We start from the raw sequence: 7,459 nt of genomic DNA on the forward strand, positions 1-7,459 counted from the left end.
GCCCCCGATGTATCAACAACCAAGCAACCCACTTCCTTATCCTTCCCATGGTCCTAGCTATTCCAACAATGATATGAGGCAAATTGAAAACATGTTTAAACAAATGATAGAGAAGAATACTGACTCTGATGCTCAACTAGCCTCTCACAACACTTCAATTCGCAATTTGGAAGTTCGATTGGGTCAAATCTCGCAATCTTTGAACACTCGTCCTAAAGGGGCACTACCAAGTGACACAGTGGTGAACCCGAAAGGTAGGAACAACATGGGACATGCCATGGATGTGACTACAAGGAGTGGAAAATGTGGGGATGCAACCACCTCAAGTCAAAGAAGAATTAGGGATGATGAACAAGTCATTCAAGAAGATGAGATTCCAAACAATGTGGTGCAAACAAATGAATAAGTGAGAATTGATATTGATGAAAATGTGGAGGAGACTCAAGAAGAAGTGAACCCGTCTAGGGAACACATTGTTGACATACCGGAACCGGTAGTGCCAAAGGATAAGGCACCAATGCCAAGGCCTTCTCCTCCATACCCTCAAAGGTTTGCCAAGCAAAATGGCGAGAACCAATTCAAAAAGTTCATTGACATGATGAAGAGCTTATCTATTAATGTGACATTGGTTGAGTCTTTGGAGCAAATTCCCGGATATGCAAAGTTCATGAAGGATTTGGTGACAAAGAAGAGGTCGATGAATTGTAAGACTATAAAGATGCCATATCAAGTGAGCGCAATTGTTCACTCAATGGCTCTTAAATTGGAAGATCCTGGTGCTTTCACAATCCCTTGCACCATTGGAAATGCTGACTTTTCCAAAGCTCTTTGCGATCTAGGGGAGAATATCAACTTGATGCCCTACTCAGTTTTCAAAATGTTACGGATTGGGTAACCAAGATCCACTTCTATGAGGCTACAAATAGCGGATCGTACTATGAAGAGACCATTGGGTATTATTGATGATGTGTTGGTTCGAGTTGATAAGTTCATCCTCCCAACGAACTTTGTAATTCTTGATTGTGAAGTGGACTATGAGGTGCTTATTATTTTGGGTAGACCTTTCCTTGCTACGGGGAGGGAACTTATTGATGTGAAAGCCGACGAGCTCACCTTCCGGGTAGGTGATGAAAAGATGGTTTTCCATGTGTGCAAATCTATGAGGTAACCCATTAGCAATGAAATTTGTTCATTTGTGGACTTAGTGATCGAGGTGATTGTTGATAATGTTAGTGACATGATGAATGTTGATGATACTTTGAAGGTTGTATTGCTTAATCATGATGATGATGATGGGAATGATGGCTATGTGGAATGTGTGAATGCATTGGAAGAAATGGGGGAGTACACTTATTAACCCAACAGATTATCCTTAGATCTTAAAAACTGGATGACTCCTCCAATAAAGCTCTCAATCGAGGAGCCTCCCACTTTGGAGTTAAAGCCATTGCCTCAACATCTCAGGTATGAATTCCTTGGCATGCGTTCTACTTTATCAGTTGTTCTTTCCTCTTGTTTGACTAACGTGCAGGTAGACTCTACTTTGGAGGTGCTACAAAAGAGGAAGAAAGCTATCGGATGGACATTGGCGGATATTCGGGGTATAAGCCCCGCCTTTTGCATGCACAAGATTATTTTGGAGGAAGATGCCAAACCATTTGTTGAACATCAAAGAATTCTAATGTAGCAATTCAATAGGTGGTGAAGAAGGAGATCATAAAGTGGTTGGATGCTGGGGTTGTTTACCCCATTTTCAATAGCTCGTGGACCTCTCTGGTGCAATGTGTCCCAAAGAAAGGGGGCATGACTGTGATCACCAATGACAAAATGAGTTGATTCCTACAATAACGGTGACCGGGTGGAGAGTGTGTATGGACTATCACAAGCTTAACAAAGTCACAAGGAAAGATTATTTCCCACTTTCCTTCCTTGATCAAATGCTTGATAGGTTGATCGACCGTGATTTCTATTATTTCCTTGATGGATATTCCGGCTATAATCAAATTCTTATTGATCTGAAGGACCAAGAGAATATTACTTTCATATGTCCCTATGGTACTTTCGCATTCTCGCGGATGCCATTTGGGTTATGCAATGAACCGATGACTTTTCAACGGTGTATGATGGCTATCTTCACCGACATTGTGGAGGATTTTCTTGAGGTCTTCATGGATGATTTTTTTGTGGTTGGGAATTCCTTTGATGATTGCTTGAAAAACTTGGATAAGGTCTTGACAAGATGCGAGGAGACAAACTTGGTGCTCAATTGGGAGAAGTGTTATTTCATGGTCGAGGAAGGCATTGTCCTTGGCCACAAAATTTCAAAGAATGGTATTGAAGTCGACAAGGCCAAAATAGAGGTGATTTCTAAACTCACACCCCTACATCCGTGAAGGGAGTGAGGAGCTTCTTAGGTCATGAGGGGTTCTATCGCCGTTTCATCAAGGATTTTTTCCAAAGTGGTGAACCCCTTGTGTAAACTTTTGGAGAAGTATGCCAAATTCCATTTCAACGAGGATTGCATGAGGCATTTGAATTGCTCAAGTTCAAATTGACTACTACTCCTATTATCACCGCACCGGATTGGAGCTTGCCTTTTGAGCTCATGTGTGATGCAAGTGATGTGGCGGTCGGAGCAGTTTTGGGGCAACGTATTAACAAAATCTTCCATCCGATTTATTATGCTAGTAAGACCATAAAATAATGCCCAAGTGAATTACACGTTGAACGAAAAAGAGCTCCTTGCTATTTTCTTTGCTATGGAGAAGTTCTGCCCGTACTTGATGGGTACAAAGGTGATTGTCCACACCGATCATGTGGCGCTTCAGTACTTAATGAGCAAAAAGGATTCAAAGGGGAGGTTAATGCAGTGGGTGCTTTTATTGCAAGAGTTTGATCTCGCAATCCAAGACAGTAAAGGCAGTGTAAACCAAGTGGCGGACCACTTGTCTCGATTGGAGGAGGAGGAGGGGAGGCCACATGACGGCCTTGAGATTAATGACTCCTTCCCCGATGAGAAATATCTATCCATTTCAATCACTGAGATGCCATGGTTCGCCGACTTAGAAAATTATCTTGTGAGTGGTATTGTACTGAATGAGTTCTCTTCAAACCAAAGGAAGAAGCTCAAACGGGATTGCCTTGACTATTATTGGGATGAACCGTATCTCTTCCAAATTTGTACTGATGGTATGATTCGACGATGTGTGCATGCCGAAGGAAGAACAAGTGGAAATTCTTGAAGCTTGCCACTCTTAACCATATGGTAGTCACCATGGTGGAGCGAGAACGGCGAAAAAAGTGTTGAGTTGTGGATTCTATTGGCCTACCCTCTACAAGGACCCTAGTGATCTAGTCAAGCATTGTGATGAATGTCAAAGGGCCGGTGGGATTTTTAAGAATAATGAGATGCCACTCACCACCATCTTGTAAATTGACATTTTTGATGTGTGGGGCATTGATTTCATGGGATTGTTCGTAAGCTCTTGTGGGAATACATACATTTTGGTAGTTGTGGACTATATGTCAAAGTGGGTTGAGGCCGTTGCTCTTCCCAAAAATGAAGCTCGAAGTGTCGTGGAATTTTTGAAAAAGAACATCTTTACAAGATTTGGTACTCCAAGGGCCATTATAAGTAATGGGGGATCGCACTTTTGCAATAAGGCTTTTGATACCTTACTCACCAAGTATGGTGTCACTCACAAAGTCACGACCCCCTATCATCCTCAAGCAAGCGGATAAGTGGAAGACTCCAATCGGGAGATCAAGACTATTTTGTCAAAGACAGTGAATGCCAACCGGGCGGATTGGTTGAAGAAACTTGATGATGCTCTTTGGTCTTATAGGACGGCTTACAAAACACCGATTGTGATGTCTCCATACCGGTTGGTGTTCGGGAAAGCTTGTCACCTTCTAGTGAAACTTGAGCATAAGTCTATGTGGGCATTGGAGAAGCTAAATCTTGAGTGGGATGTCGCTGCTAACTTAAGGGTGGCATAATTGAATGAGCTTGATGAATTCTTGCACCATGCATATACAAGTTCTTCCTTATACAAGGAGAACATGAAGTACCTCCAGGACAAGTACATTTGTAACAAGGAGTTCAAATAAGGTGATCTTGTGTTGTTGTTCAATTCTCGATTACGGATATTTCGAGAAAAGTTGAAGTCTGAGCGGAGTGGTCCGTTTGAGGTTGTGAATGTGACACCCTTTGGTGCATTAGACTTGAAGAATAAAAATTATAAAGTGCTTAGAGTCAATGGTCACCGGGTGAAGCATTATCTTGGAAAAGTTGATGATGGCCACGTGATTGATGGTATTCTGCGTGGCATTAATTCATTTCAAGTGATTGATGGTAATCTGCGTCGTACCGCGACGTTAAATCAGGCGCTTCTTGGGAGACAACCCATGTTTCTTTTTATTCTTCTTTTCCTTCTTTTTAGATAGGTTTTGTTTTATGCTAACTGGTTTTGAAATGAATTGCATGAATGAGTGTGCTTTGCAGGAACTGTGCTCGAAAAAAATGGCTAAGTGTTAAAAAACACGGACCGCACCTTTATTGTGTGAACCGCACAATCTTGCATGCCACAACAGAAAGGAGTCTGCGGCCGCACAAATGGAGACACAAAAATGCAACTCTCCGAAGTTTGAAATTGAAGAGAATTGGCCAATTTGCGGCTGCACCCAATTTTATGCGGACCGTAGATCTTCATAGGGACCGGGTATAGAGTGCGGACCACATACAAAATTGTGCAGTCGCACTCAGCTGTACATTTTCAACCTATAAATAGGCCATCCTCTCAATGTTCCAAATTGTACGCACTTTGAACTCATAACACCAAAGCAAGCACAGTGCACAAAAATTATTTCAAACATCACACTCATTTCATCATCCTAGATTCTCCCTTTCATCCTTCATCACTAGTATGTTCAATTCGTGTTTAAATTTTTCCAATTTTTCTTAATTTTTGTTATTAATTAGTATAGTTATTTTTAGGCCTAAATGTCAGATGATTCATCATGTGTGCTTAAACTTGTGTGGGTAATTTCATATGTACTTATTGGGGAATGGGAAAATCATGTATCATGTCTAATTTTCTAATACCATGTCTAAATTGTGCAAAAATTTGAAAAACCTAAGTTCAATGCCGTCTAATTTTGAATTGTGTGGCCGCACATAAAATTGTGCGGTCCGCAGATCCTTAGTTTTAGGGCAAGTCTTTTCATTCAATGTGGTTCATGTGCAACCCGTAGATCCTTAGTTTTAGGGCAAGTCTGTGCATTCAATGTGCGGACCGTACTCAAAATTATACGGTTCGCAGAAAATGATCTGCGGTCGCAGAAACATTTGTGCGACCACTGATACAAACTTCAAAGAACTGGTATTACTGGGCCTAGAATTGTGCGGCCGCATTCAAAATTGTGTGGTCCGCACAAGGCAGTCTGCGGACGCACTCAGAATTGTGCAGACTGAACTTTCACCTTTGCATACTATTTTGTGTGTAATATTTTTAGCCTGCTTCTGAACTTTAACTAACTCATGTTGCTTTGTATTGCAGGCAATGATTCGATCAAAAGGTTGTGGTGATACTTCTAATGGGAGAGGTGAACCCCCTTCCCCCGAGGCCAAGGCAGGGGTACTCAATCTCTTGCAGTGCGTAAGTAAGCAATATAAAAGAAGCCAACCACTGGGAGAGGTAAGGCCACAGAGACCTTAGAATTAAGTTCTTATATCCTATCTAGGGAAGCTTCTGAAGGTCACTCAATGGAGGAACAACCTGAGGCGCAATCTCAACTATCACAGTTCCCTCGGAGATACCAACTCTGAAATGAACCCTCCACCTCAACAAGCTCTTTTGAGGGTTCAGATGAAGGCAGCCAGGGTTCAGAACCCTCCTCTACACAACTCCCATTGCACCAGTCCTAGTGGAAGATGATGATGACATTCTAGACGATGGTAGAGTGGGTGATATGAGAGTGGCTGGCCTAGAGAGGTCGAAAAAGAAGGAAGTCTAGGAAGACAAATTTGTGTGCTTGACGACATTTAATAAATTCAACGAGTGGTGTCCCCAGAGATCGCTCACACTTGAGCGACAATTTCTATTGAAGGATTTGGATAGATTCAATACAAATGTGGCTAAACAGTTCAGGGAGCGAAAGCGGTGGACATGGTTCACTAAGAGTGTTATGGATGCCAATGAGCATTTAGTACGGGAGTTCTATACAAATATGGCACATATCAAAAAGGGTACTAAAGTGACCAAGATGAGAAACGTGAAGGTTCGCTTTGATCAAAGCACTCTGAACACCTACTTGGGGTTTGAAGAGGTGGAGCCAGTTCAGTATTTGGGAAAGTTTTCAATGGGTGATGTAGCTCGTCCTTGGTTAGCAGAGATCTTGGCAGCCCCAGGACCACCACCACCATGGATCATAGCGGGGGTTCCCATTGCACGAGCTACCCTCAACTTTGAAGCAAAAGGGTGGCAAACATTTGTGTGCAGCCGCATAGACCCGAGCCAAAATGAGAACAATTTTCCAATCCCCCGGGCAGTCTTGGTGGCATCTATCATGGCCGGGTACCCAATCAATATGGGTGTCATCATGTTGGCCAACATGTCAGTAGTTGTCAGACAGGGTGAGAGCTCCTACCCGTATCCCAACACCCTCACAGAGTATCTGACAGATGCGGGGGTGGATCCGAGGAGCTTTGATATAAAGGTTCGGGCTAAGAAGCCCTTCTCCTGGTATTCTTTGAAGGACCCGAGGAATCCAAAGCTCAAGGGTAAGTCAACTGCTACCGTAGGCCAGTCTGATGAGCCATCAGTGGTGGTTGTAGATTCAGTTGCTATGCCGTCTACAACTTCCATGCCTTCCACAACAGTCGGTCCTTCCACCGAGACAACTGACATGCCACCACTTCTATCTTCTAGACCATCAGCTTCAGTATCAGTGCCTTCCTTCTCCACATATCCACTCACTACGTTACGAGTCTCCCAGACATTAGCAAGTCTCAATAACTAGATACAGAGAGCTATTGCAAAGCTATCTAACATATCCAGTATTGTTGCAACTTAATCTTCTACCCCAGCAGCATCACAGGTTCCTCCGTCAGTGGAGGAAACATTGAAGAATATCTTGGACAATCAGAAGACCATCATGGATACATTGGTGGCACATGTGGGAGCTATTGAGGAGTTGGGTAAATAGGTGAAGAAGATGAGGAAATCACAGGCCTCAAGAATATCAGTGGACAAGTTGAGAAAAGAGGTGACCAAAATAGCAGCAGTTGGTGATATTCCATTTGACTTACTTATGGATACATATCCATCAGTACCAGCAAGCCCAGCAGCACTATCAACACTAGTGGCACCAGCTGGCCAGTCTGACGAGCCAGACCTTGCTACCCATACTGCTGAGGAGGTGCTTCAGATGTTCACCAACCCTATTACTCTCCGAGCAG

This window comes from Nicotiana tabacum, chromosome 17 (assembly GCF_000715075.1).
Source record: "Nicotiana tabacum cultivar K326 chromosome 17, ASM71507v2, whole genome shotgun sequence".
NCBI lineage: Eukaryota > Viridiplantae > Streptophyta > Magnoliopsida > Solanales > Solanaceae > Nicotiana > Nicotiana tabacum.